The sequence below is a fragment of the Phascolarctos cinereus genome, unplaced genomic scaffold, assembly GCF_003287225.1.
Source record: "Phascolarctos cinereus isolate Bilbo 61053 unplaced genomic scaffold, phaCin_HiC Scaffold_5;HRSCAF=322, whole genome shotgun sequence".
Lineage (NCBI taxonomy): Eukaryota > Metazoa > Chordata > Mammalia > Diprotodontia > Phascolarctidae > Phascolarctos > Phascolarctos cinereus.
This window is the reverse complement of record NW_027555958.1, coordinates 412,957,059-412,983,874: the sequence shown is the minus strand read 5'-3', so window position 1 is coordinate 412,983,874 and position 26,816 is coordinate 412,957,059. Positions and strand designations below refer to the sequence as shown.

The 26,816-nt window shown below is 38.7% G+C and overlaps 1 protein-coding gene across 1 annotated transcript in view; it reads right to left on the bottom strand.

Annotated features, from left to right (window-relative positions):
* Positions 1–24,901, bottom strand: part of TNR (tenascin R) — a 346,743-nt gene extending 321,842 nt beyond the window's left edge. Inside the window, exon 1 of the mRNA XM_020970485.2 lies at positions 24,806–24,901. The gene's annotated coding sequence lies outside the window, so the exon portion shown is untranslated. The remainder of the gene's footprint in view (positions 1–24,805) is intronic.
* Positions 24,902–26,816: the final 1,915 nt, after the last annotated feature.

The window sequence follows — 26,816 nt, the reverse complement described above, 5'->3', positions numbered from 1 at the left end:
GTCAATGTCTTCACCTACACCTCTGCAATGCAAGACCTTGGTCACCTTTGCTAAAGTCTTGGGCGCCCCCATTACTCATGAGACATCTAAACTCAACATCTCCATTAATGCTAGAAGCCAATTTTCTTCATAGAATCACCTGTAATCATTAGAACCTTGACATCACTGTCACTTTCCAGGGCAATTACATTGATGTACCTGTCATTCTTGTTCCCAGCAAACCTCTTTAGTGGTTCCATACATCCCTCTTTCCTTAACTATCAGACATTAATGGTTTTCACTATGGGGCCATCATGAACATCATCACTGCACAATGACCAGCACAACTCTCTAGTGCAGCAACTGATTACTTTAGCAATTCCTTTGAATTACTATACAATGTATAATGTCTATCCATATGTATCCAAGGACGTAGATAGGACTATAAGACTTAGAACTGGAAGAGACCTAGTTTAGCTCTTCCTTTCATATTTCAGATAAGTAATTAAGGCCCAGAGACAGAAGTTGAATTAGTACAAGTATTATTATCATCCCCATTTTACAGATGAGATCATTGAGATGCAGAGAGGAAAAGTGACTTGCCCAACATCATATAGATAATAAGTTTCACAAGCCAAGATTTGAACTTAGGTCTTCTAGTTTCTAATCTTTTTTTTTTAAATAATATTTTCCCCTAATTACATGTAAAAAACAATTTTAAACATTTGAGTTTTTTAAGTTTTGAGTTCCAAATTCAATCCTTCCCTCTCCCCCTCCCTGAAATGTTAAACAATCTAATATAGGTTATACATGTGAGATCACGTAAAATATATTTCCATGTCCTAATTTTTTCCTCCTATTCTATACCTGGAAAAATCTGTTCTATGAATTTTTATTAGTAGTTGTTCAGTCATTTCAGTGGTGCCTTGTTCTTTGTGACCCCACTTGAGGGTTTCTTGGCAAGAATATGGGAGTGGTTTGCCATCTTCTTCTTTAGCTCATTTTATAGATGAGGAAACTGAGGCAAACAGGGTAAAGTGATTTGCCCAGAGTCCCACAGCTAGAAAGTGTCTGAGGCCAGATTTGACTCCAGGTCTTTCTATCTCCAGGCCTTGCTGGCACTCGATCCACTGTCCACTCTAGCTGCCCTAACTATTTAATAAGTTTTTTATTAGTACCTTAGGCTTATAGTGTCCTCTTAGATGTGAAACACTGGGGTGGTGCCCTGGCAGGAATGCTGAATTTGTAGTCACAAGCCTTGAGTTTGAATTCTGGCTCTACCACTTACACCCTATGTGATTTTGACAAGTCACTTAACCCTTTTCAGACCTTCATTGTCCTCATGTTATAAGTGAGGAGGTTGGGCTGGAACCTGAGGCTCAGAAAGTTTAAGTGATTTGCCCAAGACCACAGAAGAGTCAGGTCCTTGATATAAAAAAACAGTGTACTTTCTTCTACAATATATGGGGTATCCCAAAAAGCTAATCAAAGCTTTAAATGAGCTAAGACTTTTTTGGAGCATCCTGTATTTGCTCTGTTTTCCCTATTTCTGCTCTCATGCATTTTTATTTGGCCTGGTCTTTCTAACCATTAGACATTGACAGCAGCATCTCCATATTGGGGAGATGGGTGGGGAGAACTCCCCATGGTACTTAGTGCTGAGTAGCCTTTAATAAGGGCTGTTGACTGACTAATGACAAGTTAGCCCATTTTTGTCATCTTTGCATGCATAGTCTATTACTATTGCATTGATCAATATGAGGTGAAAGAAATGATTATGAATAACCAATGATTTGGGGAGATCCAGAGTTCTCCCTTTTCCTACAGTGCTTATTTCAAAGTTCAGTCTCTTGACGGACATTACTGGTAGCTAGTTTGAATGAACTCTCCCCAATCTTGGTCAAGCCCTACCCAACCTTACAAGGAATTTAATCTAAGGTGAGAAACCTATTGTATTCTACTCAGGTTTGGGTGGGGATAAATTCTTTGATTAGATTGCCAGAGCTGGGAGTGGTCTAGGTGTTCAGGTAGTCTCTTTGTTCAAAAGTTACATGATATCACTCTCTTAGCCATGAACCCACTTCATTTTGTAATATTCATTTTCTCATTAATCGTTAACCAATCAGAGTTGATTGTTACTCTCTGGAACACCCACTTTTCCAAGGACTCATAAGCTGTGAGCCCACTCCACTGCCATGAGGGTCTTGGGCCATTGACAGCGTCACTGATTTCTTTTATTAAAATGCTAGCATTAATAATAAAATGAGTAATTATCCAGAAATTATGTCTTTCAAACTTTTAAAATATTACAGAGGGCTAATATTCAGTGCTATCATCAACAGGCCCTTATACTTCCTCTAAGTCAAGCTTTCCCTCCTCTTTCTCCAGAAGACACATATCTCTTCTTCCATTATAGGGCTATTATCTCAGTAATTATCACTGCTCCAATTCAGTGAGTGCCTCTATTACAACTCCATTACCTCTCCTTGATTAGAGATAGGAGCCCTTCTACAACAAAGCATCCCATCCATAATAGTCCTGAGCACCCCACACTAAATATTCTGTAACCTCTCCCTAAACAGACATTCAACATTGTGCAAATGGGGAGATTTACAGTGTTAAGCTATTCAACATAAACAACACTTCTTTAAAACAAGCTCTGTGGAAAAGGACAACTCACTTGGTAGTTTGGGCTCCACTTTATATCTCCCTTAGGACAGTTAAAGAGAGCTTGTAACTTTGCCAGAATGAATGAATGAATGAATGAATGAATGAATGAACATTTATTAAGTACTTGTCATGCATTAGACATTGTGCTAAAGGCTGGGGATTCAAATATAGGCAATTAAGACAGTCCCTTCCTTCAAGGAACTTATATTCTAGTGGAGAAGACAACACTTAAAGGGGAGTTAGAAGGAGAGGGGCAGGTGGTACAAAGGGAGGAATTCCAACCAAATTGCACATCCAAGTCTCAAACTCACTATGTAATTTCCCACATTTGGACATTGGCACAATTTTCTCCCCTTCAGAGAATGCCCTTCCCCCTCATCTCCACCTCTCATGGCACAAAGTTCTAGAACCATGTCTTGAGAAAAGCTTTCCCATGATCTACCTCACCTCTTTCTCAAATTACTCTATATTTACTTATCGGGGGAAGTGTTATAGCCCCTATTCCCCACCCTTCAGAAGAAGATAAGCTCCTTGAGGGCAAGGGACTTTCATTTCTGTCTTTGCATTCCCATTGTACCAGGTACTGTTCCTGGCACCTTGAAGTTGCTTAATCAAAGTATGATGAGTCTGATTGAATTAGGTGAAAGCTTTGCAGTTTATACAAGCACTTTCTTCACAAAAATCCTGTGAGGTTGGTAGATAATGCCTGACATTGACCACAATAAATAGATAATGAAAATTGATCAAAAATGTTAAGCAAAAGGTAGACTTACTCACACCATGGTGGATCTTAGGTTAGGAACCCTTGCTTTTGAACTTCTTTCTGCTGCACAGCTTTGACTAGAAACAACAAAAGCTTAGGCAATCACTACTAGACCTACACTCTAGAAGACCTGGGTTCAAATACCATTTCCGAGACTACTTTGTAGTCTTGGTCAAATCACTTAACCTATCTGAGAATCCATTTGAAAAGTAGATCTGAATTCTAGTCTTTGATTTGCCAATAACTAGCTGCCCAACCTTCAGATTTCTCTTTGAAACTTGCTTTCTTCTATAAAATAATAATAAAAAAATTGGCTAGCTGATCTCTCATATCCTTTCCATCTTGAGCATTTTATGAATTCTTGATCCCAATATTTCTTTATTATTAAAAGTTCTAAGTGAAGACTTCTGTGAACTGATACAGAGAAGTGAGCAGAACCAGGAGAACAATTTATACAATAAATGCAAATTGTGAAGATGAGCAACTTTGAAAGTATTAGGAACTCTAATTACACAATGACCAGCCATGATTACAAAGGATTCATAATGAAACATGCTATCCACCTCCAGACAGGAAGCAATAAACTCAAATTAAAGCTTCCTTCCTTTTCTTTCTCCTTTCTTCCTTCTTCTCTCCCTCCCTTACTCCTTCCCTCCCTCTTTCCCATATTCCCTTTTCTTTCTTTGTTTCATTTTTCTTTCTTTCTTCCATGATTTTTCCTTCCTTCCCTCTCCTTTCTTTTTTTTCCTTCCCTCCTTCTCTCTCTCTCTCTCTTCCTTCCTTCATTCCTTCTTCTTTTTGACATGTTAAAGCAAGAATTTGTATTGTATGACTATACATATATGTAAGTAATGGATCTTGTTTTTCTTAACTTCTCAATAGGTAAGGAAGGGAAGGAGGAAGAGAGTGAATTTGGAATGAAAATAAAATTCAATTGATGTTTTAAAAAAGAAGTTCTTGACATAGAAAAGATTTACTCTCTCAAGTCACCTTTATAGTCTCTAGTGTACTCAATGTCATATTGGCTAGGAAATGTCAGGAAGACTGGGATTTATGTTCTACATCTTCCATATACTGGCTCTATGACCCTAAGCAGATCACTTACCTTTTCAGCACTCTAGACAAATTCTTCTCTAAGTGAGGACATCAGACTCCTCAGCAGAGCCAGTAGTTCTATAATTATTAAACATCTCTAGATGTTTTACACTGAGCTATCTGGACTATTCAGATTCACACCAAGGATCAGGTTAGAGATGGAGGGTTACACCATATAAATAACACTTCTTCAAACAAGGAAAGTAGCAAAAGGATGCATCATTTTCTGGCTTTTGCATGGCTTTTATTTAGCTGAGTCTCTGTACAATCTGTGTTGAGTCCCAGGTATTGTTTTCTCACTTTCTATTGTTGGTCTTAAGCAGCAGTAAGTAACATATGGCATAATTTCAGAGTTGGAGGCCCCTCTAGCATTCCTAACCATATGCATCATTTTCTTATATCTTTGTTCTTTCTTTCTCTCCTTACTATCTTCTCATGAGTGGTTTCCAAATGTTTTTGAGCTACTTCTACAAGTAAAAAAAATGCTTTTTGAAAACTCATAGTCAATATGAGTTGCTTATGAACTATTGTACTGCAATAATTATGTAAGTTATAAACACATTATAAAACTTACACAAAAGTAGACATTTTAAAGGATTATATAAAGGTAAAATAGTGTTTGATATTAGGGGCAGCTAGATGGCACAGTGGAAAGACCACCAGCCTTAAAGTCAATACAATGTAAGTTCAAATTTGGCCTCAGACACTTGCTAGCTATGTGACCCGGGGCAAGTCACTTGACCCCAGCTGCATTAAAAAAAAAGAAATTATATTTGACTTTAAAGTCAATGGGACCATTAGATTGATGGGGAGTCACAGAAATTTATTGAGTTGGGGGATTACATAGGAAAATCATTTTGCCAGCTGTGTGGAGTATGGTTTGGAGAAAGGGGACTTGATGCATGGAAAATCCTTAGGAGGCTAGAGCAATAGTCCAGGTGAGAGGTGATTAAGGCTTGAACTAGGTCAGTGGATGGACGAGTGGAGAGAAGGAGAAATATGGAAGAGATGTTGTAGAGCAGAAACTGAAAGATATCTCCAATTGTGTATATGGGATGAGGGGCTGTATGGAGTAAAAGGTGGCACCAGAGATGGATGGAAAATAATCACCTGAATGATGGGAAGAATGGCAGTACTCATAACAGAAATAGGGAAACTCAGAAGAGAAATGAGTTTTTGGGGAAATACAATCATCTTATAAGACTCACACTGTTTTACTCAAAATGAAAATAAGTGAGACAGGGCATTTACTCATTGGTCACTGCTCAGGAGACAAAGTCTGCCTTCCAAAAGGACTTTGCTGTAGTTTTGAGGTGATGTGAGAGACAAGGAGTAAGCATGCTGGGGAGAGAGGAGGGATATTCCAAATGATACCCTTTCAGCTGCTGTTCTGGGTACCTGTAACAATTAGAATATAATTTCTCAAAGTGGGGCCAATTTCTGGGTGGAGACAGGGAACTTGCATCATGGAGAGCATATTGGAAGTTAAGGTTAGATACGGTTGTATTGGGAAGAAGTCCCATAATTGGCCATCGCAGGGTGGTTTGTAATCCATCCTCCTGCTCTCTGACTCATTGACTACACATCCCTTGGGGACTAGCCATGGCTTCCTTTGGGTCATGCCATTAACCCCAAAAGGTACTGGTTCCTACACTGGAGAACAGTATTCTACATTATACTCATACCTGCCTTCTTGTTTTTGCTCATGTTAGAATACCTTCTCTGCTTTTCTCTGCCTTTTAAAATTTCCCCTTCAAAGCCCATGTGGGTGACCTTAGAGTCACCCACATGTGGGGAGAAAATGCAGCTGCAAGAGTATATTGTGTCAGGCCTGGCAGGGGTTCTTAACTTTTTTTGTGTGTATCATGGACCCTTTTGGTAACCTGATGAAACTCATGAATACTTTTGCAGAATGTTTTTTTAAATTCATGATTGAATGAAAATCTAACTTTCAGTTAGAACTTAGTAAAACTAAAGATCTTTTTTCTCCCAAATTCACAGATCCCCTTAAATCTAGAACTTCAATGGACTCCAACTTAATAACTCCTGATATAGAGAGATGAGAGGGCTAAGGAGGGAGTCTTGGAGGATAATGTTTGGTTAAAAAAAAAAAGGATAAGAAGCCAGAGACAAAGACAGTAAAAGTACAGTTGCCTCCTTCATGAAGCTTTCTCTGCTTACCTCAGTACACACTGATTTTTCCCATCTGGGGATTCTAACAACACTAACTTCAACATTACACAATTAAGTACTTGATTATATTCTGCCTCGTATTTTTTCAGATTGTTCCCAGCCTACTATAATGGATAGGGCTTAGTTTCAGGAAGAGAGGGTTCAATCCTACCTCTCATAATGCCCAGCTGTGTGGCCCTAGCTAGGCAAGTGTCTTATCCTCTCTGTAATTCATACCTCCTGAGGACATGTCTAAGCCACATATTTGTAATCTGCCTTGAGAGAGAGAGTTCACCAGGATCACAAAAACTGCAGATTCCTAAAGTATTTTTACATTTCTATTTTCATCTTCATAATGAGATTGTAATACCCTTGATTTGGGGGGGGGCATGCTTTATATTTTTCTTATATCCCCTTGGGTATAAGGTACAATGCTAGAAGTAGTATATACCAAAATAGATATTGTTTTATTGACAACTCTGCTCTCTCTCTTCCCTTCTCTGTACCCACCTTCCTCTTCTTTTCTTTTTCTTTTTCTTTAAAAAAAATACCGTACCTTGCCTACACATATTGAGTCAGCAGCATAAATGATTTTGCTTACTGTACTAAGGGTTAAAAATATTTCTAACCTCTGGTCTTTGAGAAGCAGAAGTGTGTTTTAAGAAGAATATGACAAATTAGGTACCTCACTGGGTACAGGCAATTGATAGCCAGTGAGGAGAGTGGGTTGTGGTAGGCCCCCTGAGGGGCAAAACACCCTGATTTTAAGTGAAAGCTGATATTTTAAAAAGTGTCATGGGGTCAATCTGGTTCCCATATTAAAAAACCAATACTGTACTCACTGCTGTATGTACCAGAATATTTTATTATACCATTTGTTAACTATAGTGTAGCTATGTGTTCACTAAAGTGGAATTCATCTGACAAGAAATTTGGATGATTCCAATTATTTTAACTAAATACCAAAGGGTAACTTTTCACATACACCTATGTCTTGCTCATGATCAATTCTCATTTGGATGTTGAAAAGCAATTTCAGTAAATACTTAATCAATTTGCATCTGCATTCTGACCTTCAGAGATTCCACTAGCACATCCTGTCATGCAGTGGGTTCTATAGTGCTCTGCTTCCCTAGACACCACGCATCTCTCAATATTTGTACATAGATTTCATGTTCAATCAATACAATTATCTGGTCCCTCTTTTCAATTCCTTCTTTGCCCAGAGAGGTGAGAAACACCACAGAGTTTCTTCCAGAAGATAATGTTTTTACTTCCCCTCTACCTCTAGTTCCAAATCAGAACCAAGGAAAGAGAATTACAGAATTGTGAAAAGTGGAAAAGTCAAACTTACATTTGAATTTTTTTTTTTACTTAATCATGCTGAGGATGCAAAGGACAAGCGGTTGTAGAGAGTTGAACCTCTGTTACTTCTCTGTTAGGAATGTTTGAAAAGGCAGGAATGAGTCAAATGCCGATAACTTTGAAACATTCTCATGAAAATGTCTAGATGTTGGGGAAATACACCTACTCTACAAGTACTTCAAGTACAAAACTCTTATCTAATTTGTTTAGAAAGTTTTTCACAATTCAATAAGACTTTTGGGTTCATGAACGGGGGGTAAATTTCTTCCATCTGCAGAGATTTTTTCACTTTTGTCGTATTACATGAAGACATCACGGGACTTGGATCTATAAAAAGGACTTTGGAGCCATCCCCATTTCTTGAGTATTGGGAGATGATACTAGAAGATCATAGGATACTGGAAAGATGATTGGAAGGAATGGTAAAGGCCATCTTGTCCAAACCCCTCAGTTTATAGATGAGGAAACTGAAATTCAGGAAAATTAAGTGACTTTGCCAGAGGTAAAAGAGAAAGAGGTTGGTGAAGGGTTTTAAATTCGTGTCATATGAAGATCTGTTGAAGGCATCAGAGATGTTTAACCTGGAGAAGATGAAGCATGGGATGAGGATAGGGATATGATAGTTGTGGTCAAGTATTTGAAGAGTGGCACATGGAAGAGGAATTCTACTGGTTCTGTTTGACCCCAGAGAGGAGAACCAGGAACATTATTGGATTTGAACTCTGGCCATCTGATTCCTGAGCTAATACTCGTATTATTGTACCATGAAATGCCCTTAGCTGTCATCAGGTCTGTTCCACTCTGATTGCACTAAATCTTTTGATTCCATATTGAATTCTCCTCTGTGACACTGGAGGAGGAAACTAAGGCCCAGAGAGAAGAAGGGACTCTCTTATGGTCATTGGAAATCACTCTTCTGTCCCCTAGCTCTGTGTAGGATAGCTGATTTGGCATTGGGTAAGCATTGTCCTTGTAAAGGCTGGTTGGAGAGTTGAGTCAGAGTCAAATATGGAGTTTCTATATTCACATATCACTGCTCTTGAAAACCATAAAACCCCCATTTTATGAGGTAGCTAAAGTGAAATTCCACATTCTAATTGCATCTTCTGATTCAAGCCATGGTCTAAATGGATTGCAAGTATCTCCCTGCTATACCCTGAGGGTCCCTGAAAGTTGAGGAGAAGGGGAAGACTTGAGAAGGAGAGAACTGCATGCATATTTAGGGATGAAACAGAAGAAGTCATTCCTATATCAGTTTTGAAGCCCATAAACCATGCTTCCTCCCTGTAAACCCAGTCCCCCTCCTACCATGCCCCTTGTCTTTTGCCTTCAGATTGGGTTTCCCCTTTTAGTCCTGTGGCCTCCTCCTGTCCGTCTTCCTCACAGAAATTTTTAGAATTGTTACCACAGAGGATCCATTCTAAACATGATCTATACTTAAAATGCTTGGCTTTTTCTGAAAAATGTAACACCATCTCGCTTGTATCTCAGAGTCTGGACAAAACGGTATTAGTGAACCAAATAACACAAAGCAGAGACATTTCACAGTGACTCCCAACCCCAAGGAGAAATTTAATTCCTTTAGGTATAAATCAGAGAAACTAATTGTATCCTGGGTATATTTAGGGCCTGCTACGTTTTAATATCTTCTTCTTATTATTAACAATACCCCTATAGAACTCAACAGTTTCCAAAAATGCATTCACAGACATTATTTCCCTAATTTACAGATGCAGAATCTGAGACCTAGAGAAGTAGACACTTGCCTAAAGTCATATATCTTAAAAATATCAGATTCCAAATTAGAACTCGTATAATGGTCTTTAATGGTAGGGCACCACAGTTTCAGGGCATGAATAAGTTGGAGGGCATTTAAAAGAGGGCCACCAACACGGTCAAGTGAAGTCAGGACTAGTCAAGAAGTCAAGCACTAGACTAAGCACTGGACATGCAAAGAAAGGCAAGGAAAGTCTCCGCTGTCAAGTAGCTCACAGTTTGGGGCAACAGGCCAACAACCATGTAAAAACAAGATATAGACAGGATAAACTGAAGCTATTCAACAGAGGAAAGATAGTAGCATGAAGGGGAATTGGGAAAGGGTAGAAGGTAGGGTTTTAGCTAGGACTTGAAGGAAGCCAGAGACAGACATGAGGAGGGAGAGAATTCTAGGCGTGAAGGGCAGAGTGAAAACTCTTAGAATCAGGAGATCAAATGTGTTGTGAGATGGAAGGTAAGGAGGCCACTGTCACTAGATTGTAGAGTATGGGATGGATGGAGTAATAGGTGAGAAAAATGGAGAGGTAAAAGGGATCAGGTTGGTGAAAGGTTTTAAATTCATGTGACAAGAAGATCTGTTGAAGGCATCAGAGATGTTTATCTTGGAAGAAGACTAGGCATGGGGTAGGGATAGGATTATGATAGCCGTGGTCAATTATATAGACTGCTTCTGCTTGACCCCAGAGAGCAGAATCAGAAGCAATATATGGAAAGTACAGAGGCAAATTTGAGCTTGATGCTGGGGGGAAATCTTAAAATTTAGTATTATTGAAAAGTCAAATGGGCTACTCTGAGCAGATCATGAACTGGATGACCATTTGTTGGGTATGTTCCGGTGGGGATTCCTTTTCTGGTTGGACTGGATAGTGGCTGAGGTCACTTCCAACTCTCAGATTCTCTGATTCTGTCTCCTAATCCTGTTCTCTTTCTAAAAAAAGAAGTCATATTTTTAAAGCTTTTCCCCTACAACAACCCTATGAGGATAGTGAAAATAGAACTGGAAGGGATCTTAGAGATTACCGAGTCTGATCCCCTAATTTTAGAGATCAGGAAACTGAATGGGATAAGAATTATCCTCATTTTACAGATGAGGAAATTGAGAGCCAAAGAGGAAAAGCTGTTAATTCAACATCACATAGACAATGATGATGATGATGATGATGATAATGATGATTGGCATTTATATAATGTTTTTAAGGTATAATTTACAAGTGCTTCACAAATATTATCTCATTTGATTCTCACAATAACCCGGGGAGGTAGGTGCTATTATTATCCTTATTTTACAGAAGAGGAAATTGAGTCTCAGAAGGTTAATTGACTTGTCTAAGGTCACACGGCTTGCAAGAGTCTGAGCCAGAATTTGAAATCATCTTCCTGACTCTAGGTCCTGACTTCTATTCACTACAGTTGCCTACAACAGTGAGATGATAAGTGCCCAAGGCAAGACTTAACTTAGGTTTTCCATCTTTTAATCTTTTCCTCCTGAACCTGGGAAAAAAAATGCCCAGAATGAAGGACTTGTCCTCAATGACCTTGTACATGGCAGCATCAGTCCATCTAACTGTGTATTTCTCTTCTGTTTTCTTCCTATTTTTCTCAAATACTTAGAAAAGTATTTGGGGGCAGTACCAATATACTTTGACAAGTGTGCCACAGCTGTAGGGCAGTGGAATTGATATATGTTTTTGTAGGTTGGGGGTCCTGTGAAATGACGCTGCCATTCCTATTCTTTATGAGTTCCTATTTGTTGTGTTCCTTTGGTCCTGACAGTTGTATGCTAGAATGATTTCCATAGGAGTTTTTCAGCAATAAAATTCAGTCCTGTCCAAGGCTCTGTTTGTCCCTTTCTTGTTTACCTAAACCCAACACAATGCCCATTCTGGTAGGAAGGATGGGATCCTGTTAAAATTGGACAGCTGCAGGCAGTATAACCAGGCTCTCAATCCTCCCGGTGAGCAACAGCAGGAAGCCTTCATCCTGAAAGTAGAGTAGACTCTGCTTAAAATGGCTCCTTTGGGAGCATATTGAAGAGTGTGCTGTCAGTCAGACTGTTTTGTGAAATTCTCTTGAGAAGAAAGAATTTCTATCTTCAAGAAAAGATAATCATGGAAGACTCTGAGAGTTGTCTAGGCCAATGCAGGACTGAATAAACAAGAGTCCCTACTATCAGCTAGGTGGCTTGTAGTAGATAGAGTGCTGGGCTTGGAATCAGGAAGATCTGAGTTCAAATCCGGCCTCAGATACTTACTGGCTCTGTGACTCAAGAAAAAGTCATTTATCCCTCTGTTTGCCTCAATCTCCTTAACTGTAAAATAGAGATAATAACAGCAACTACTTTTCAGGGTTATATGATGGTCAAATGAGATATTATTTGTAAAGCACATAGCACAGTGCCTGGAACATAGTAAGCATTATATAAATGCTTGTTCTTTTCCCTTTATCACATACCAGGGGAGTGGTCATCCTGCCTTTACTTGAAAGAAAAAGCACTCCATCCTTAGCCCTACCCCATCACTGTCAACATGTCTCTCCTCTAGATACTTCTATTCAATAAGAGTTGTTAAAAAACAAAATAAAACAAAAATAAAACCCCCAAAATAAAATAGGTTTCCCCCCTTAAAATAGGTAGTGTTTACATAGTGATTTAGGTTCTGGAAAGAGCTTTACATCTATGATCACATTTGATCCCCAAAACAACCCTGTGAGGTAGGGGTTCTTATTCAACTTAAACTTCTAAAATCTTTAAATTGAACAGAAATCCAACTTTGCAGCTTCTATAGGTTGTTCCTAGTTCTGTCTTCTGAAGTATAAGTGGAAGAAATCTATTCTCCTTCTCATGACAACTCTTAAGGTACTTGAAAGCATTAAAAGCATTAGACTTCTCTGGAAATGTCAATCTCTCCACCACCGTGATCATTTTCCACTGGACAGCTCCTACCTTGTCAATATCCTTCATAAAATACACTACCTAGAACTGAATGTGATCCTCCAGATGTGGTCTGAGCAGGCCAGAATATAGAAGGGTGATCATTATCCTTATTTCAGGCATTCTGCCTCTTAATGAGGTCTAAGAGCTTTTGTGACTGTTGTATTACTCCGTTGAGCCATGTTGAGCTTGCAATCTACTAAACCCCCAAGGTTTTATTTTTCTTTCCCTCCACAAGAAATGCTGCTTAGTCAAGCCTCACCATCAAGGCCTTGTGTAGGAGATGTTTAGATGACAGTGTAAGGCTTTACATTTATTAATATTAAATTCCGTCTTATTAGATTAGACCCATCATTCTAGGCTGCCAAGGTCTTTCTGGATTTGGACCCTGTCACACAGAGTGTCCCTCTCAGCTTTGTACTATCTACAGATTTGATAAGCATGCCATCTATGCCTACACCCCTGTCACTGATAAAAATGTTTAATAGTACAAGGCCAAGGACAGATGCCTGGAGCACTCCCTCACAGCTGATAGAATCATAAATTTCGAGCTGGAAGGAATGCTGGAGGACATCTAGCCCAATTCCCTCACTTTACAGATGAAAAAACTGAGACTCTACGAAATCTTGGGCTTGTCCAAAGTCACATATGAACTAAACAGAAGGGTGGAATTTCAATTCTGGTACCCTGACTCCAAATCCATCGCTTCTTTTCATGACACCATGCTGCTGTCTTTTGGGGGTATCTCTACCTGACCATGAAGCCATCATCCCAAATTGAATGTATGTAAAACTGAACTCATTGTTTACACCCTCCCCACAGCCTTGCTCTGGGAATACTGTCATCATGCTTTTGCTCACCCAGAACTGAAATTCCAGAATCCTCTTTCACTCATACATGCATTTCATTAGTCCAGACATAGCACTCCAATGCTCAAGAAACTACAGTGGTTTCCTCTAGAACAAAGTACAAACTCCCTTATTTGGTATTTAAGAGTTCTAATAATCTGGTTCCTAATGATTTTTGCAGATGTATTCCAGACTTACTTTCCTACATACTCTCTCTATTCCAACCAAACTCGTCCTTCATACATAATATTCAATCGCACACTTCCATGCTCCCACACAGTATGTTCCCTCTGACTGGAATTTCTTCCCCCTTACCTCTACCTTTTAGAGTTCTTACCTTTATTCAAGGCTATACCTAATTACTATCTCTTACAAGAGTTCTTTCCTGATTCCTGAAGTCATTTGAAAGCCCCCAAATTACTTTTGTATATATACTCTTATGTGTCATGTGTGTTTTTCTCTGTGTGTGGTTTTTCCCACAATAGAATGTGTCCTTGTCCTTTCTCATGCACAGAACTATACATGGAATTCCAGGTATGATATGGCCAATGTAAACTACAGATTTATTTCTGAACAATTCACTTCTATGAATTCAATATAAGCGAATCTTCATTTTTTTCTGGGTTAATTTGTTTTGGAAGACAGGTTACATTGAACAGTCCTCTAAAAGTACTTGAAGCTAAGCATAGGGTATTAGTGGCAGTAAATGAAGGTATCGTCAATGTGCTAATTACTATCCTCTGTGGAGAACAGATTGGACATAGGAGAGACTGGAATCAGGAAAACTAATTAAAAGTATGTACTAGAATAGTCCAGGTCAGAGGTGATGGATAACTGAACCATAGGGTAGTGACTGTGAAAAGAGAAGGAAAGAAGGAATGTGAGAAATGTTGTGGAGGCAGAATTAGCATTATTTGTCAACTTATTGGCTATGGGGATTAAACAGAGGAAAGAAACAAAAATGACTCCAAGTTTCTAATCTTACATGATTGGATGGATGATGCTACCTTCAATAGAAATAGGAAATTTAGGAAGAAGAGTGACCTTAGAACAAAAGATAATTAAGGAAAATTGATCTTATTTTGGACATACTGAGATGTCTGTGGGACAATAGTGGAAGATGTTGAACAATCAGTTGGAAATGTAGGATTGGATCTCAGGAGGGAGATGAGAACGTAGTTTTGGAAGACATATATACATAGGGATGATCATTGAACCCAGAGGTGTTTCATTTAAGTGGTGAGGTTGCAAGCCAAATTGCAATGGATTAAGAAGGGAATAGGAGAAGAGAAATGAGAGCAACAGGAGAAGATTTCCTTTTTTAGGAGTTTGTATGTGAAAGTGAGGACATACATAAAATGATGGCTTGAGGGCAATGTCAAGTGAAGAGCTTTCTTTAAAATGAGGAAAATATAGATAGATATAGCGATATCTATCTATAGATATAGTGATATCCACAAAACAGACAAGATAAAGCTTTTACGGGGTAGAGGAAGTGAGGGAAGGTGAGAGGGAAAGAGTGAATCTTATTCACATCAGATTTGGCTTAAGGAGGGAATAACATAACACTCAATTGGGTAGGGAAATCTATCTTACCCTACAGGAAAACAGCGGGGAAGGGAATAAGAGAGGGGAAGATGATAGAGGAGAGGGCAGATTGGGGAAGGGGGTATGTTATACACACAGACACACAGACACACACACACACACACACACACACACACATATATATGCATATATATAGATATAGTAGTATCTATGTATTTGTAAGCAGAGAAGGAACAGTGTATACAAAAGTTTGGAAATTAGAGAGAAGTACAGATGAACAAAAGACAAACTACCAGAAGAGATAAGAGGGGGTATAGTCAAGGGTGCAATTAGAGAGGTTCACCTTAGCGAGAAGTATTAATTTTCCCTCTGAAAAAAGGGAATGGGGTATGATCTTGAAGAGATTTGAAGGGTGGAATTGGAGAAGAGAGACAAAGAGAATAAGAGAGTGAGAGAGAGTGAGAGAGAAATAGAGAGAGACAGAAACTTTATGGCAGATGGCTACTACTGTTTTAATTAAGTATGAAGCAAGGTCCTTTGCTGAAAATATGTATAAAGTGCTGCAAGTGGACTGAGGAAAGAATTTGGAACAGATATTTGTGTCCTTGTATGAAAGAGTCAAATGAGGAAAAGTAAAAGGATTTCTTTGCGGCAGTTAGAGAATTAAGAAGCAGAGTAAAGATCACCAAGGACAAAGTCTTGATGTGAAGGAGAAAAACTAGACCTTTTCTTTATTAGTATTCTAGGTTATATGAGCTCTGCAGGTTTGAGGAACAGAGATATCTCTCTGTTAACTTTGAATGTTTTTACCTTGTAGAGGACTTGAACTTGGTCCTATATAGAATAGGCCCCTGTGGAGGTGTGGGCTCACTGGAGAGGAATAAAGAATTGTAATGATTGTTTCTAGACTTTCATAAAAATAATTTGTTTCTGGGGAAGATCAGGATCCAAAAGGAAACTATTATTGAAAAGACCAAAGGATTGAATTTGGTTGGTGTATTCCAAGGACTTAGTTAAGTTCAGACATAGGTTACATTGAGCGTCAAGGAAGTGGTCAGTAGGATAACTGCCAAAGAAAATGACATCATTCACAAGTTGTCAATGTGAAGTATCTAGCCAAGTAGGTTATTTTTGATTGAGAAGTTTGTTGTTATTCAAGAAAGAGGTTTCACATTGTTTTGGTCACATTACATGCAGCATATATTGGAACTGTTCACATGAAACCATTGATTCTGATATTGAACAGTCTTTAAAGGAGTAGAGTACGTCTGTTGGCTCAGCATGACTTGCCGAAAAACTCTTTTTTTTTTTAAGGAAGTGAACGAGAAATTGGGGCAGAGGGTGGTATCGAGATTTCATATCAATTTTGGATCACCTTTGCCAGAGAAACAACTTCTCAATAGTAGCAGACTCTTTGAATTTGCTGAAAGTTCACTCAATTCCATCTCAGTTCTCTACTGCAACAATCATAGCTCTGTCCCAGCTGTTACCAACATACAAAGATGGCTAGATGCTACTTCTGATGATAGAATTTATATTATTTAGGTTTTCAACATGCTGGGGGTCTTTCTTTTGAGGATACTAGTTAAGCATTCTGGCTGTCTACATGTTCTCCCTTACAGCTGCCACACAACTATCTCATGTGCTAGTTCTATCATGCATTTCCCTAATAATATCTTTTACTATTATTCTTTGAAATCCTTCTTGGTTATATGTTGTAGGTTTTTCTAATGTTCTCCAGAAAAGTGTATATGTATATGTATATGTATATGTATGTGTATGTGTATATGTATGTGTATGTGTATGTGTATGTATATGTGTATGTGTATGTGTATGTGTATGTGTATGTGTATGTGTATGTATATGTATAATATGTTACATATACATATATAATGTATGTACACATGCATATACACATGCACACACATACACACATATGTTATGGAATTGGGCCAAAATGACTTGCTGCTACTATAAATAAGGTTATTTGGTCTTGGTCATTTAATATGTAGCAGTAGAGACAGGCTGATGTGGCCATCTTGTTTCATTATTATTATTAATGATGTTAATGATGATGATGATGATGATTGTAGCTAGTATTTATATAGCAACTTGAGGTCTGCAAAGTGTTTTACAAATAACTTCTCATTTCATTCTCAAAAGGATCATGGGAAGTAAGTACTATTTTTCTCTTTGTATTACAGATGAGAAATTCAAGGCAGCCAAAGGTTAACTGACTTGTCTAGGATTGCCCAACTAGGAAGTGTCTGAGGTCAGTTTTGAACTCAAGTCTTCTATTCACTGCATTGCCTAGCTTCATTATCTATGGAGAGTGATTTGATAATAGTAGAACCAATACAAACATCACCCCCAGAGTATTTGGAATGGACATTTCAGTGACATTTCCTGAAGACTTAAAGGGATTGCAAAGTGAGGGAAATGATTCATCTTAGAGCATGACAACTGCTTACTGCACCCTGTATTAATATGCATAGTAGTGTAATAAATTATTATAAATAATTCATATGCATAATAGTGTAATACGGTGACACTCTTTCAAAGGATGCAACATAGCATAATGAAATGAACCATAGCACCTTTGGGAATGTCATTTCACCTCTTTTGGCCTCAGTTTCCTCATCTGTAAAAAAAAAAAGTTGTTGGACCAGATGATTTCTGAGGTTCCTTTCAGGTCTAAATCCTAAAAAATATTCATAGACAATGACGAATACATTCATCAGAGGTTATCCTCAGTTCCCCTGACCGTTTATTTTCATAGTTGTGGGCAGCCATGACAAATCCTGCTGATGAATGAGAGAGGCAGGGTTTGGGGAATTTTGTTGATGATCTTCCCAATTGTTTCTTACTCCCTTCCCTAGCCACCTTTCATTATGTTTGCATATGCAGGCTTACTTAGGTAGATAACAGAATTTTAGAGCCCAAGTAATTACATATACACATAGAAATCAAGATTTACATTTCAGAAAAAAAAAACACACAAAAAGGAATTGCTTGGAAACCTGTCTCTATTCTAAGTACAGCTATGAAACTGGGAGCTCAGCTTCCCAATATCACATTTATCTCAATTTGGCAAGAAGTTGAAGGTCTATCTGGGACCATTTAAATTCAAATGTTATTAAGGGCTCATCCAAACAGGCAAAAAAAGCCAACTTCAAAAGCCTGGGGTATGGAGGCGTGTTACAGATAGTCTGAGTATACCATTTAGACGATCCTGATTAAAGGAAGGCTCAGTTTGGGGACATCCAACAGTTAGGACAGAGAGAGTGTGGTGCAGTAATGTGGAAAGAGCTCTACTGTAGTAAAAAGACCTGGGCTTAAATTTTGCCTATGCAATTTAATACCTTGGTGCCTTGGAGAAAATCTTTAATTTGTCCATTTTCACATCTGTAAAATAAGAGGACTGGACCAGATGACCTTTAGACATCTTAGGATAACTACCATCCCTGAGAGGGCCTTGTTTGTGGTGTTTCACATACTTCAACTTTCTATTGCAAGGCTTCCCAAGAGAGATCCATAAGCACTCAAAAGTGTTTGGCTTAAGTCTCCACATGGGAAAAGCCAAGGAGAGGAAGAATACCTATTGTCCAGTCTATGACAGCCAGCTGAATAGACATCTCACAGAGCTGCTGCATCTGTACATATATCTTGGACAGACTCTGCAGAATGCAATGTGCTGGGCCCAGAATCTAACAGAAAAGCAAAATGGGATGGGCTGTATTTGGGGAATTGTCTAGTGCTTTGAAAGACCCCAAGTATCTCTCTGAAACAAAAGCCTATCTTTTAAATGTTAATATTCTTCCAGTGATGCTGTAGGAATGTGTATCCATAGAACATCATAATCTCTGAAGAACTGATGAGGATCCTAGAGTATAGTGGAAAAAGTTGTGAATTTGGGGTCAGAAGACCTGAATGTATGAATGAATGAATGAATGAATGAATGAATGAATGAAGCCTAATGAGTAATGTACTGAGTGCTGGGGATACAGATAGAAGAATAAAACAGTCCTAGCTTTCAAGGAGCTCATACTCTTATAGGAGAGATGACACATATGGAAGATTTCAGCTATAAGTAAGACAGGAAGATCCCATGGTCCTTAGGGTACAATGGCAAACCAATGCTTCTTCTTTACTGTTATTTCCACTGATAAAATCAGTTTCTGACACTGAGTCATTTGGCAGTGAAAAGGACTTTGGCATTAAGGACTTTCTTTTCTGGGTCTTCAGTGGCTGTGGCTATAGAACTTATAGGAGCAATGGCGAGCTGCATCTCCACAAAGGCTGTGTCCCAGGATGATGGCTGCCAGCACTGGGCTGGAAGCATAGCTTCTAGTTCTTGGGTTCATGGTCCTGCCTTGGCTGTCTCCATCAGGGTCTGAGGAGAGATGGTTGATGGTGGTAGTTCGATTTGCCTAGTACATGCTTCTTCCCATCTCTCCTCCATGGTGCATTGCCACTTCAGTTTGCCTGCCTGTGGGTGGCAGTTGGTGTGGATGGATGGCCCCTTCTCCACAGCTGTGAGGGTCAGGCTAGAAACAGGAATTGTGGTGTGGGAAGGGGATGCTGCTGATGAGAGTCAACTTGTGTTGTGGCAGGGAAGTCTCTAAAGAATTCACAGACTCAGACTTTCTCCAAGTCAAGAAAAGGCATTTATTGTGTTTTTGAGGTTTCACACTCTGAAAAGTGGGCTAAGTTCCTTAGAGGACCTAGCATTTCAGTAAGGCAAGACAGGCAGTTTTATGGAGTAAATAATGGTGATTACACAACAGAAATTATGAATATGCATTATAGAATATATGAATATTAAAAGGCATGAGGGGTTAGTCAAGGGATTAGGCAAAAGGGGAAGGGTCCCAGTCTTGGTGGAATTGCACATGCAATTACCCACAATACATACAGAAAAACCCATTTGGGGGAAATTACTATATGACAATGAAATTACAATATGTCTCTCTACCTCATAAGTTCACTTTAGGACAGTTCTTTGCTATTGCTGCACAGGAACCAACTTAGGAAAAGTCCATCCTATGGTTTAGTGGTCAAGAATCCTGGTTAGCATCCTTGTGGTGCTGCTTTCTGATTGGCTGGCTATTGTGGTCCTGTCTGGGGAAAATGGATGGCTAGATATTTTAGCCCTGTCTGAGATTAGATGGATATGGTCATGCAATGCCAACTATTCAGTGAGGGCAAATGAGGAAGTTAGAATATTGAGTCTGGGGTCAGCAGCTAGCTAGGGACAGTGGCTAGGATTCCATCACTGCCATTCCCAGGGTTCCTACACCTATTTGATGGTAGCAGTTGGTCAACACTTGTTGCTTTTTTCTTACCTATCTACACATATCCTATGACCTAGTGACACTATCTTCCTTGTTCTTCAAACATGACACTCCAACTGACCCAGGTTCAAATCTTGGCTCTGTCGCTGTTTATGAGACCTTGGGCAAGTTATTTTTCCCCTCTGTGCCTGTCTTATATGCGAAAAGAAGGAGTTGTACTATGTGACCTCTATGTTGCTTTCCAACTCTCAATCTACGACCTTTTAAATAAAGCTATGGGACATCCAAAGGGAAATGGGAGAGGTGCACAGGGGACATGAGTTGGCAGCTACATATTAATAACAGAGAACTTCACAGGAAAAGCAGGATAGATTTCATCTTGTTATCCAGTCAGTCAACAAACATTTTAATAAAGCACTTAGTAGCACTTATTCTATGTTCCAGAACTATGCTAAGTACTGTTTTATCCATCATATCTCATTTGATCCTCATAACTACCCTAGGAGATAAATGCTATTATTATCCCTCCACTGTGGCATCCCTTCTAGGGCCATTAACACTTATGAATTGTATTCTCAGGAGGGTTGATTACTCTCAAGATTCCACAGGTTACCCTGTGGGGCTACATTCTTCTTTTTAAAAATTTTCTTTTTAATTTATGGAATAAAACAATCATTTCCATAACATAGTACAGTAAAAAGATGATTATACATGAAACTGCAAATCTACTATGCAAAACCTGCTTCTAACAAGCCCTCACCGGTGTGTTTCCCATTAACAATCATCCAGTAGACTTAATTAGTTTTTAGAAGAGTCCTTTACTCAATCGGCGTAATAATATCAGTTGGTACTAAAGAGTCCTTTCTCTCTGCCCCTGTTTATAAAAATCTCATAAATACAAGCAATGTCCAAAGGGAAGAGTGGGCTCAAACTTAGAGTACAATGTTAGTGAGGCATATGTATGTAGTATGTACCAGAACAGAATCAGTGATGTTCTGGTACATGTTTAACAACTGGATCTTAAAAACAAAATATATGTACTACACAATTTTAAGTTTAGTTTTGCACTATTAACATTCTCTTCATCACTTTCTTAAGTCTAGACAATCAGCAAAACAACAAATCAAGCCTTGATTTATGTCATTCATCAATTTCCTGATGTGTAAAGGCTCACTGTAAAAATTTTAAAATAAAATCTCATGAGCCAGTACAAATTCGTTCCAGCATATTCCTGGAAACAATGTGGCAAAGCGGCAGTTTTTAAGTCCTAATATTAGAAATCCTTTTTTCCCTTCATAGAGTCTTTATGCAACTCATTCTCCTTATGCTCCAGAGCCTTGACGTTTTACCCTTTCCTAAGCTCTTCCATCGTTCCTGGATGGGGTGCATCAATTTGCTCCTTTTAGATCCCACTCACCATTCTTGTAACTTTCTAAACCAAAGTAACCCTCCCAGACATCACTGCATCATGTGTATTGTCTTTCCCATTTAAATATAAGCCTCTTAAATTCTTTGTCTTTTAAAATTGAATCCCTGGGATTTAGCACTGTGCTTGGCATGCAGTAAGTGTTTGATAACTGCTTTTTTCATTCATTCTTTTCCCATTTCACAAATTAGAATACTGAGTCCTTGAGAGAAGCTAAATGACTGGCTTGGATCGTACAGCTAGCTAGTTGAAGTTATATATGTCCACTATTTTACTCAACTATTCTGGTGAAAATCTCTTTTCAGACATACAGTAAGGCATCTATGGTAGGCAGCATTACTCTCTCCCTTGAACTCAAGAATGAGGATGTATTAAGAATTGTCAGGTGGATGTGAGCTGACCTTTAGTTTACTTTTAAAACTAGTCAAAACAGTGGCTTGTGCTATTCACAGAATCACCATTGAATCTAGTGAAGTCACAGTGAATGTGACAAAGAAAATGCCTTAATAAAATTCATTACCCCATGCAGGCATTTAAGGCTGGATTGATTTTCCCTATATTGTAAGGGTTTTCTTGTAAGGATCCCACTGCTGGCCCAAAGAATTTGGGCCAGAGAACTCCTAGGAGACTACAATTTTCCTGGGCTTGCCTGGTCCATTCTAAAAAGAAATGAGGACTCTGGATGTATCTAATACCGTTCTAGGCCGATATTTAAATATCTGGATCATCCCAGCTTGTTCTGGGTACCTTCTGAACAACCACAAGTGGAAATAGGACTACAATATGACTTTCTTTACGTAGGGACAGTTTTACGCAAAACTGAAGCAGACTAAGTTTATTCTTGGAATCCTCACATCTCTCAGTGTCTTCATGCTGCCTCTTGGGCACCCAGAGCTCTCCAATATGGTGCTTCACCCCAAATGGCTGTCCTTAGGCAGTGTCACAAATTACCTCTCCATCCTCATTTCCTTCCCCCTCAGATCTCATATTATCATCATACTTCATCTCAGCTAGTCCTTAGGAACAAAACACCTGATAAAATGAATTCACTCTGTGTGACCTGGTAGCCAGCTCAATTTAGTAATACCACTCTCAAGAAGTTGTTTTCTTAGAAGAGGTAGCTTTTTAGCCTAAATGAATGTTTTTCAACCCATGGGGATCTCACATGGGTCCAAGAAGTTATTGCTAGAATTCTTTAAATGTATGGGTATACCCATCATCACCATTTTATCAACATTTTTATATTATCAATACTTTGTTTCTAATAGGGGAAAAATATTCTGCCCTTTTGGAATGAAATATGAACTTTTGTGGTATTGTGAATAATAAGATACAATTGTGTTTAAAATTCTTCACAATTCATATTGCCTTTCTGTCATTCTATTCTTTTCCCAATCAATGGATACCACTAATCAAACTATGATCATGGGAGGTCTGTGAAAGTTTTTGGTGTCATAAAGGGACCTCCCTATTTAAAAAAGAGTTAGAAATCACTGGCCTTAGGGGTTGAATATCTAATGGTGGTATCTCAGGCAATGTGAGTGACTGATAACAATGTTAGGCAGAAGGCTGGGCTCAGTGGGGTGCTGATAAATATTTAACAACCAGTTTCCTGGAGGTATGACACATTTTAAAATTCAATCTGATTTCTTAACATTTTCTCTATCACTTTCTCAAGTCTGAACAATGAACGAAACAATAAGTCAAGTACTGATTTGTAGCCTTTGCCAATTTTCCAGGTATAAATACTCCCCTTGAAAACTTAACAATCTGCTGTCATTGATTGGTTGGAGCTGCTCCAGTATACCCCTGACTGGGGTCCTCACTTATTGTGTAGGCAACTGCCTATGAGGACATTTCTGTCTGAAGGTATTCAGTGCTTGGTCAGGTACCAAGGCTTATGGTTTGAGGAAATGTGCCTCAGGCACTAGTTGGAGGATACAATGCCAGTGGGCTGAAGTGGAAAACTTTGAGTTCCAGGAAGCAGGTGGATTTTTTTTCCCTGAACACAATTTTAGCTAAGGGCCAAACCTTGCAAAAGGGCAGTGAGATTGGGGGGAGGAAGAGAGGTAGGTGTAGGTTGCCATGGTTTTGCAGCGACAAGGGGTTGCTCCAATGTGATTTTTTTCTTCCTCGTTAAGCATTTGCAAGATTGGATTTAGGACATTTGAGTGGTTATGGTTACCTGTCAAATATGTGACTACTCTAAACCTCCACCATTGAACTCTTCTAAGAAATTATTATTTCAACCTGCAATTTCTCCTGATATATATATGTATATATATATGTATATATATATATGTATATATATATGTGTATATATATATATATATATATATATATATATATATATATATATATATATATACACTATGTGAAAAAGGAATTAGGAAAGCTTTAAAATTAAAAGAAATAGGAAGACAGGTTTTTCCTCCAGCCGTATAAATAGTTATGGATGGAGATAAAGAGATGGATATTTTTTCATAATACCAAGAGCATACTTTATTATGGGTTTTGAAACTCCAGAAATGTTTAAGTCAGGCTGGTGAATAATTCACCGTTGATTTACTTGGGCCCAATGCAGACTCAGGTGGGCTGGGAATAAAGGTGAGTTCCTTGGAGTGACTGAACACAATAACATTCTTTTATTGCCAACTACATCACTGAGTGACTTTCAGAGTTTTTTAAATGAAAAGTCACAGCCTTGACAGTCATCTCTGTATTACCTCTCAACAAGTCAGGTTGCTGGCCCCCTGACTCAGTGGCTGGATGAAAGCATTAAGTGCACTAATGGGATCAACTATGAGATGTAGATTCAAGACCTGAGTGCCTGCCCCCTAAACTACTGGCAATATGCAACCAACCAGTCAAAACTCCAGAAGAGATGCTGGGAGATTTACTCAATACATGATAAACATGATACAGAATGTGATACAGTACCTTTGGTAATCACCCTTTTAATTCTCCCCTCCTCCTCCCAATTCTTTACTTCTGTCTCGAAAGGAAAAACGTGTCCCTCTATCAGGTTTAGAAGAAGTAACTGCCTAAAGGAAAGAGGGAAGGAAGAAACAAATTAATACTTTTTTAAAGTTAGAAATCCACAACAAAAATAATACCCTTACAAATGGGTTTGGATAAACATCATCTAAGTTTATAAGGCAAGTAAAATTATAATTATAGAATCATAGTGAAGGAAAGGGCCTCAGAGACACCAATTCCACATTTTATAGAATGCAATTCAATTAAAATAAATTCAATTACACAAGCATCTATTGAAGTGTCTGCTTAAGAGACCCAGTGGATACAGCTCTGGACCTAGAATCAGGAAGACTTGAGTTCAAGTCCAGCCTCGGACCCTAGCTGTGTGATCTTGGGCAAGTCACTCAGCCCATGCCTGCCTCAGTTTCTACATCTGTAAAAATGGGAATAATAAAAACATCTACTTTGCAGGATTGTTATGAAGATAAAATGAAATAATATTGTAAAAAAGCTATGGAAACCATAGAGCAGTAAATGCTGACTGTGGTCATCACCATCATCACCATTCTTGTTGTTATTGTTATGATGATGATGACGATTTACCACGTGTTGGGCACTATTCTAGATCCTGGGAATACAAAGACAGAACTGAAAGAAATTCTTGTTCTCAGCCAGATTACATTCTATAGGAAAACTGATGAGGGAATTGAAGCCCTGAGGCAGCCCTTGGACCTTTTAGGACTTTTTGGGACTTGTCCCAAATGACACATCTGGTCAGAAGTGGAGTTGGGACTAAAACTGAGGTGTTCTAATCCTCAGTCCAGTATTCTTTCCACCCTACTTCCTACTTGGCTTATTTTCTCTTTGAGCTTTTAATTATTTTTGTTTTTCAGTGCTGAGAATATCACTCGGTGTAAAGCAGTTAGCGTCTATTCCTCTGTAAAACCCTACACAATGAACAGCAATTTGGAATTGGCTTCCATGTGACCGGGCTGTTTCTATGACCTGAGGAAGAGTCCACAGGAACCACATATTTTTCACCTATAAGAAATTCTCTAAAAAAGAATAATTCTGTCCAACAAATGTGCACATCAGTCCCCTCTACTAACTGGTCCTTGTCACACTCAAAGACTCCCTTCTGTGCTGCTTCTTTGGAAAGGCAGGGCAGAATTTTCACTGAGCACTTTGAGCATCTTCTTCCTTGTCATCACATGGTAATTATCTTTTGAATTCGTTTCCTTCCTCTCTACCTAGAATGCACCTGCTGGTCTTCTCTGTTCACTGCCAAGCCACCCAAAGCAACTGAAATCATGCAACATGAAATGCAGCTAAGAGCTAGGGGGAGAAAAACAGGGTGCTGATGGTGGTGGTAGAACTGATGAGACTATAGAACCTCCCTTTTTCCTTTTCTGGATTCAAATGATCTTTTTTCCCCCTTGCTAATTTCCTACCCCAATGCTTTTCTCAATACCAACCCATACTAATTTGATTTTAGAGAATTTTGGAATCATGAAAACATCAAAGGAGACTTTCAGTGGTAGTGTGAGAAGCCTGAGAATTTGGAATGTTCTCAGGATTAAGGAGAGAGAGGTTTGGAGGAAATTTTAGGGCAAAGACATTGACATTTAACCTGCTTTGATATTATTGTGTCTGTGATTTCATCATTTTGGGTATTTCCTGTAGTGATGCAGATTGCAAATAATCCATATCATCAGACCCTGGGCATCTCTCATCTACCTTTTTCCATAAATCCTTCATGGTGATCTTCTTTTAAATCTCTTCATATTGCTTGGATGTGATTCTTTAACAATCAGCTTTCCAGGGAAAAATGCATACATGACAGACATTTTAAGATTAACCTGCATTATTAACATTTTCTTAAGTCTATAGAATCAACACCAAGCCCTGATTTGTAGTTTGCTGATTTCAGAGGTGTAAACAGTCACACTGGAAATTTAATAATTTTCTCCTG